Here is a 6,977-nt window from a genome sequence, read left to right on the forward strand (position 1 = left end):
CACTGCCTCCTGTTACGGCACAGAAACAATGGCAGGAATGAATCACACAGGTCTGCCACTCCCTTGCCGCAACCACAGACGCGGCGCGCCTCCAGTCACGAGCGAAAAGCGCATCCTGACGAGACAGAACTGCTGTGACATACTGACGCTGCCTCAGACATTCACTTACAATGATCACTACCAACGAACCTGCCCCCCCCCCCCCCCAAACACACTATCTCTTACCATGTTGTGTACTGTAATCCAACCCATTTTGCACCTTAACCTAACCAAATTTGTAACGCAATTTGTACCGCAATGTAACGCAATTTGTACCGCAATGTAACGCAATTTGTACCGCAATGTAACGCAATTTGTAACGCAATTTGTGTCTTAACCTAACCCACGTTGTGCCTTAACCTAACCCACGTTGTGCCTTAACCTAACCCACGTTGTGCCTTAACCTAACACACGTTGTGCCTTAACGTAACCCACGTTGTGCCTTAACGTAACCCACGTTGTGCCTTAACGTAACCCACGTTGTGCCTTAACGTAACCCACGTTGTGCCTTAACGTAACCCACGTTGTGCCTTAACGTAACCCACGTTGTGCCTTAACGTAACCCACGTTGTGCCTTAACGTAACCCACGTTGTGCCTTAACCTAACCCACGTTGTGCCTTAACCTAACCCACGTTGTGCCTTAACCTAACACACGTTGTGCCTTAACGTAACCCACGTTGTGCCTTAACGTAACCCACGTTGTGCCTTAACGTAACCCACGTTGTGCCTTAACGTAACCCACGTTGTGCCTTAACGTAACCCACGTTGTGCCTTAACGTAACCCACGTTGTGCCTTAACCTAACCCACGTTGTGCCTTAACCTAACCCACGTTGTGCCTTAACCTAACCCACGTTGTGCCTTAACCTAACCCACGTTGTGCCTTAACGTAACCCACGTTGTGCCTTAACGTAACCCACGTTGTGCCTTAACGTAACCCACGTTGTGCCTTAACGTAACCCACGTTGTGCCTTAACGTAACCCACGTTGTGCCTTAACGTAACCCACGTTGTGCCTTAACGTAACCCACGTTGTGCCTTAACGTAACCCACGTTGTGCCTTAACCTAACCCACGTTGTGCCTTAACCTAACCCACGTTGTGCCTTAACCTAACCCACGTTGTGCCTTAACCTAACCCACGTTGTGCCTTAACCTAACCCACGTTGTGCCTTAACCTAACCCACGTTGTGCCTTAACCTAACCCACGTTGTGCCTTAACCTAACCCACGTTGTGCCTTAACCTAACCCACGTTGTGCCTTAACCTAACCCACGTTGTGCCTTAACCTAACCCACGTTGTGCCTTAACCTAACCCACGTTGTGCCTTAACCTAACCCACGTTGTGCCTTAACCTAACCCACGTTGTGCCTTAACCTGCTCTGTAATTGGCATATGACACGTTACATTAATCTAGTGTTGTCTAACCACAACCCTCTGAATATAGTTCGCTACTCGCACCGCCCACCCTCTTGTGTGTCGTTTCATGTTGAACACTTCGCAAGTGTTGCTTACTTTTTACATGCTCCCGCTGTACACTGTAATGTGGACAACTGCAGGATGTACATCGCCCCCCCCCCTCCACCCTGCCTTCGCACGCTGGTCGTTCAGGTGCTTGCGTGTTCAATGCCCTTCGCAGCTGTTCACTGGCATTCGCATGTCGAAGCGCTCAGTCTACGTCGTGGTACGGCCTGTGTCCACTGTCCGCTGATATCGTAAGCTTAATCCTCACATTGTACTGCACATAGGTCCGTATGTACTGAATGATACGCTGTGGCACATGTGTGACCGTACGACTGCGCCCAACAACAGCGAACCATACGGTCCAAATGTTGTGCACTCAGCCACGTGCCGTCTCCCCATAACAGCTACATTGCAGTGTGGTACGCCATAGAGACGTGTGGGAGTAACGGACGCCCTGGATGGCGATCAGCATGAGCCGTCTGTTGATGTAGTGGCGCGTGTATTCAAACGTAGTCGTCTCTTCTCACACAGTGTGATAGCATGGTGCACCGCGTTCCACATCTGCGACATGGTACAGATGCTGGTTGACAGTCGGTCTCGTAATGGACATCGCATACGTAGGGGGCCACCTCCCACGTGTTCTCTAGTCGTGCACATTTTGTTGCGTGTATGTGGGCAGACGTAGTGTGTCGTGACACCTAACAGACAGGTATGCAATAATCGTTGCATTTGCAAACTGGGATGGACGTCTACGTTTGCTGGTGACGTGACGCAACGCAAATGAACAACTGGTAAACCCATTGTGGTGCGGTTGTTGTTGCTGGAGGTAAATCAGTAAGGGCAAATCTGTGTGTGAAGCGATACGCGGCGGTGGCTGGGTGGGACCGTCCCCGGCCGGTGAGGGGGGGCCGCCCGGCGTGCTGGCCGCGCGGTGCGTGGGCGCACGCGCTACAGCCGGCTGGTGGGGGCGCCCAGTGGCAGGCGCGCCGGCCGACGGACGCGGCAGGCGGCGCAGCTGCGCGCCGGGGCACCCTGCGCGCGGCGCCGGGCGGCCAAAGTGGGTCCTCGCGGGCCCGGTGCGAAGCGCGGTGGACATCTGCAGTGTGCTGGTCCGACTGAGGACTGTGTGCGTTGAGGATGCGCCGCCGCCCGGCACTCGGCGCCGCGACGCCGTCTGCTGCTCGGTCGCCCCAGCGGTTCTCGCTGGTGGTTTGTATCGCAGTTGTGCAGACGTGTTGGCACGTGCGCTGTGCTGGGAGAGTTCGCTTCGGCACCCACGTGGGGCCTTTGCCCTTCTGTGGCGCTGGCGTTGGAGCTGCCGGTCACCGTAGGTGGCGCGTGTTGTCTCCCGCCGGCAATGCCACGACAGCACGCTCCCGGGCCTCTGTCGGCAGCGGCAAGCTCAGTTGGGAGCACGGGTGGTCGCACCTAAAGCGTCTACTCGCCTAACTCCGGGCGATTGCGCCTCTCTCGAACCCGACCAAGTACTTAGGACGGCGCTGCGCGCCGCCGGGACCTGAGAGGGTTTCGAGGTGTATTGTGCAGGGGAGCTCAGCCTCCTCCTGTTTGCAGAATAATTGAGCGGACGCTTGCGTGTTCGCGCGGGCCCCTGGGACACACTCCCGGGCGGCCGGCTGCTCAGCTCTAGTTGACGCAGCTCCCTGGTTGATCCTGCCAGTAGTCATATGCTTGTCTCAAAGATTAAGCCATGCATGTCTCAGTACAAGCCGCATTAAGGTGAAACCGCGAATGGCTCATTAAATCAGTTATGGTTCCTTAGATCGTACCCACGTTACTTGGATAACTGTGGTAATTCTAGAGCTAATACATGCAAACAGAGTCCCGACCAGAGATGGAAGGGACGCTTTTATTAGATCAAAACCAATCGGTCGGCTCGTCCGGTCCGTTTGCCTTGGTGACTCTGAATAACTTTGGGCTGATCGCACGGTCCTCGTACCGGCGACGCATCTTTCAAATGTCTGCCTTATCAACTGTCGATGGTAGGTTCTGCGCCTACCATGGTTGTAACGGGTAACGGGGAATCAGGGTTCGATTCCGGAGAGGGAGCCTGAGAAACGGCTACCACATCCAAGGAAGGCAGCAGGCGCGCAAATTACCCACTCCCGGCACGGGGAGGTAGTGACGAAAAATAACGATACGGGACTCATCCGAGGCCCCGTAATCGGAATGAGTACACTTTAAATCCTTTAACGAGTATCTATTGGAGGGCAAGTCTGGTGCCAGCAGCCGCGGTAATTCCAGCTCCAATAGCGTATATTAAAGTTGTTGCGGTTAAAAAGCTCGTAGTTGGATTTGTGTCCCACGCTGTTGGTTCACCGCCCGTCGGTGTTTAACTGGCATGTATCGTGGGACGTCCTGCCGGTGGGGCGAGCCGAAGGCGTGCGACCGCCTCGTGCGTGTTCGTGCGTCCCGAGGCGGACCCCGTTGAAATCCTACCAAGGTGCTCTTTATTGAGTGTCTGGGTGGGCCGGCACGTTTACTTTGAACAAATTAGAGTGCTTAAAGCAGGCAAGCCCGCCTGAATACTGTGTGCATGGAATAATGGAATAGGACCTCGGTTCTATTTTGTTGGTTTTCGGAACCCGAGGTAATGATTAATAGGGACAGGCGGGGGCATTCGTATTGCGACGTTAGAGGTGAAATTCTTGGATCGTCGCAAGACGAACAGAAGCGAAAGCATTTGCCAAGTATGTTTTCATTAATCAAGAACGAAAGTTAGAGGTTCGAAGGCGATCAGATACCGCCCTAGTTCTAACCATAAACGATGCCAGCCAGCGATCCGCCGCAGTTCCTCCGATGACTCGGCGGGCAGCCTCCGGGAAACCAAAGCTTTTGGGTTCCGGGGGAAGTATGGTTGCAAAGCTGAAACTTAAAGGAATTGACGGAAGGGCACCACCAGGAGTGGAGCCTGCGGCTTAATTTGACTCAACACGGGAAACCTCACCAGGCCCGGACACCGGAAGGATTGACAGATTGATAGCTCTTTCTTGATTCGGTGGGTGGTGGTGCATGGCCGTTCTTAGTTGGTGGAGCGATTTGTCTGGTTAATTCCGATAACGAACGAGACTCTAGCCTGCTAACTAGTCGCGTGACATCCTTCGTGCTGTCAGCGATTACTTTTCTTCTTAGAGGGACAGGCGGCTTCTAGCCGCACGAGATTGAGCAATAACAGGTCTGTGATGCCCTTAGATGTTCTGGGCCGCACGCGCGCTACACTGAAGGAATCAGCGTGTCTTCCTAGGCCGAAAGGTCGGGGTAACCCGCTGAACCTCCTTCGTGCTAGGGATTGGGGCTTGCAATTGTTCCCCATGAACGAGGAATTCCCAGTAAGCGCGAGTCATAAGCTCGCGTTGATTACGTCCCTGCCCTTTGTACACACCGCCCGTCGCTACTACCGATTGAATGATTTAGTGAGGTCTTCGGACTGGTACGCGGCATCGACTCTGTCGTTGCCGATGCTACCGGAAAGATGACCAAACTTGATCATTTAGAGGAAGTAAAAGTCGTAACAAGGTTTCCGTAGGTGAACCTGCGGAAGGATCATTACCGACTAGACTGCATGTCTTTCGATGTGCGTGTCGTGTCGCGCAACACGCTACCTGTACGGCAGCAGCCGTGCGCCGCGTGCGGAACCACGCGTGCCTCTCAAAACTAACGGACAAAATGTTGTGTGGTACGAGCGCTGAAGCTCTGGAGCGGCTGGCCTGCGGCACCTGGCGCCTGGCGCCGGTTTTGAATGACTTTCGCCCGAGTGCCTGTCCGCTCCGGTGTGGAGCCGTACGACGCCCATCGGCCGTGAGGCCGTTGGACACAGAACGCTGGAACAGGGGCCGTCAAACGCCTCAGTCCCGCCTATGCAACTGTTTTGAAAGAGACAGTGGAAACTAAACAAAAAAGATCACCCAGGACGGTGGATCACTCGGCTCGTGGGTCGATGAAGAACGCAGCAAATTGCGCGTCGACATGTGAACTGCAGGACACATGAACATCGACGTTTCGAACGCACATTGCGGTCCATGGATTCCGTTCCCGGGCCACGTCTGGCTGAGGGTCGGCTACGTATACTGAAGCGCGCGGCGTTTGTCCCGCCTTCGGAGACCTGGGAGTGTCGTGGCCGCCTGTGGGGCCGGCCGCGTCTCCTTAAACGTGCGATGCGCGCCCGTCGCCTGGCGGTTCGCATACCGGTACTTTCTCGGTAGCGTGCACAGCCGGCTGGCGGTGTGGCGTGCGACACCTCGTACAACGACCTCAGAGCAGGCGAGACTACCCGCTGAATTTAAGCATATTACTAAGCGGAGGAAAAGAAACTAACAAGGATTCCCCCAGTAGCGGCGAGCGAACAGGGAAGAGTCCAGCACCGAACCCCGCAGGCTGCCGCCTGTCGTGGCATGTGGTGTTTGGGAGGGTCCACTACCCCGACGCCTCGCGCCGAGCCCAAGTCCAACTTGAATGAGGCCACGGCCCGTAGAGGGTGCCAGGCCCGTAGCGGCCGGTGCGAGCGTCGGCGGGACCTCTCCTTCGAGTCGGGTTGCTTGAGAGTGCAGCTCCAAGTGGGTGGTAAACTCCATCTGAGACTAAATATGACCACGAGACCGATAGCGAACAAGTACCGTGAGGGAAAGTTGAAAAGAACTTTGAAGAGAGAGTTCAAAAGTACGTGAAACCGTTCTGGGGTAAACGTGAGAAGTCCGAAAGGTCGAACGGGTGAGATTCACGCCCATCCGGCCACTGGCTCCCGCCCTCGGCAGATGGGGCCGGCCGCCCGCGCGGAGCAATCCGCGGCGGGGTCGTGTCCGGTTGCCTTTCCACTCGCCGCGGGGTGGGGCCGTTCCGGTGTGCGGTGGGCCGCACTTCTCCCCTAGTAGGACGTCGCGACCCGCTGGGTGCCGGCCTACGGCCCGGGTGCGCAGCCTGTCCTTCCGCGGGCCTCGGTTCGCGTCTGTTGGGCAGAGCCCCGGTGTCCTGGCTGGCTGCTCGGCGGTATATCTGGAGGAGTCGATTCGCCCCTTTGGGCGCTCGGGCTCCCGGCAAGCGCGCGCGGTTCTTCCCGGATGACGGACCTACCTGGCCCGGCCCCGGACCCGCGCCGCTGTTGGCTCGGGATGCTCTCGGGCGGAATAATCGCTCCCGTCAGCGGCGCTTCAGCTTTGGACAATTTCACGACCCGTCTTGAAACACGGACCAAGGAGTCTAACATGTGCGCGAGTCATTGGGCTGTACGAAACCTAAAGGCGTAATGAAAGTGAAGGTCTCGCCTTGCGCGGGCCGAGGGAGGATGGGGCTTCCCCGCCCTTCACGGGGCGGCGGCCTCCGCACTCCCGGGGCGTCTCGTCCTCATTGCGAGGTGAGGCGCACCTAGAGCGTACACGTTGGGACCCGAAAGATGGTGAACTATGCCTGGCCAGGACGAAGTCAGGGGAAACCCTGATGGAGGTCCGTAGCGATTCTGACGTGCAAA

At 56.2% G+C, this 6,977-nt stretch overlaps 2 non-coding genes across 2 annotated transcripts; both read left to right on the forward strand.

The window, feature by feature from the left end:
* The first annotated feature begins 3,156 nt into the window (after positions 1 to 3,156).
* Positions 3,157 to 5,065, forward strand: LOC126134569 (small subunit ribosomal RNA). Its single transcript, XR_007527775.1, has one exon. It is a non-coding gene; the product is annotated as a small subunit ribosomal RNA (ribosomal RNA).
* Positions 5,066 to 5,418: 353 nt separating this feature from the next.
* Positions 5,419 to 5,573, forward strand: LOC126134564 (5.8S ribosomal RNA). Its single transcript, XR_007527771.1, has one exon. It is a non-coding gene; the product is annotated as a 5.8S ribosomal RNA (ribosomal RNA).
* The last annotated feature ends 1,404 nt before the right edge of the window (positions 5,574 to 6,977 follow it).

The sequence above is a fragment of the Schistocerca cancellata genome, unplaced genomic scaffold (genome assembly GCF_023864275.1).
Source record: "Schistocerca cancellata isolate TAMUIC-IGC-003103 unplaced genomic scaffold, iqSchCanc2.1 HiC_scaffold_608, whole genome shotgun sequence".
In the NCBI taxonomy this organism is placed as follows: Eukaryota; Metazoa; Arthropoda; class Insecta; order Orthoptera; family Acrididae; genus Schistocerca; species Schistocerca cancellata.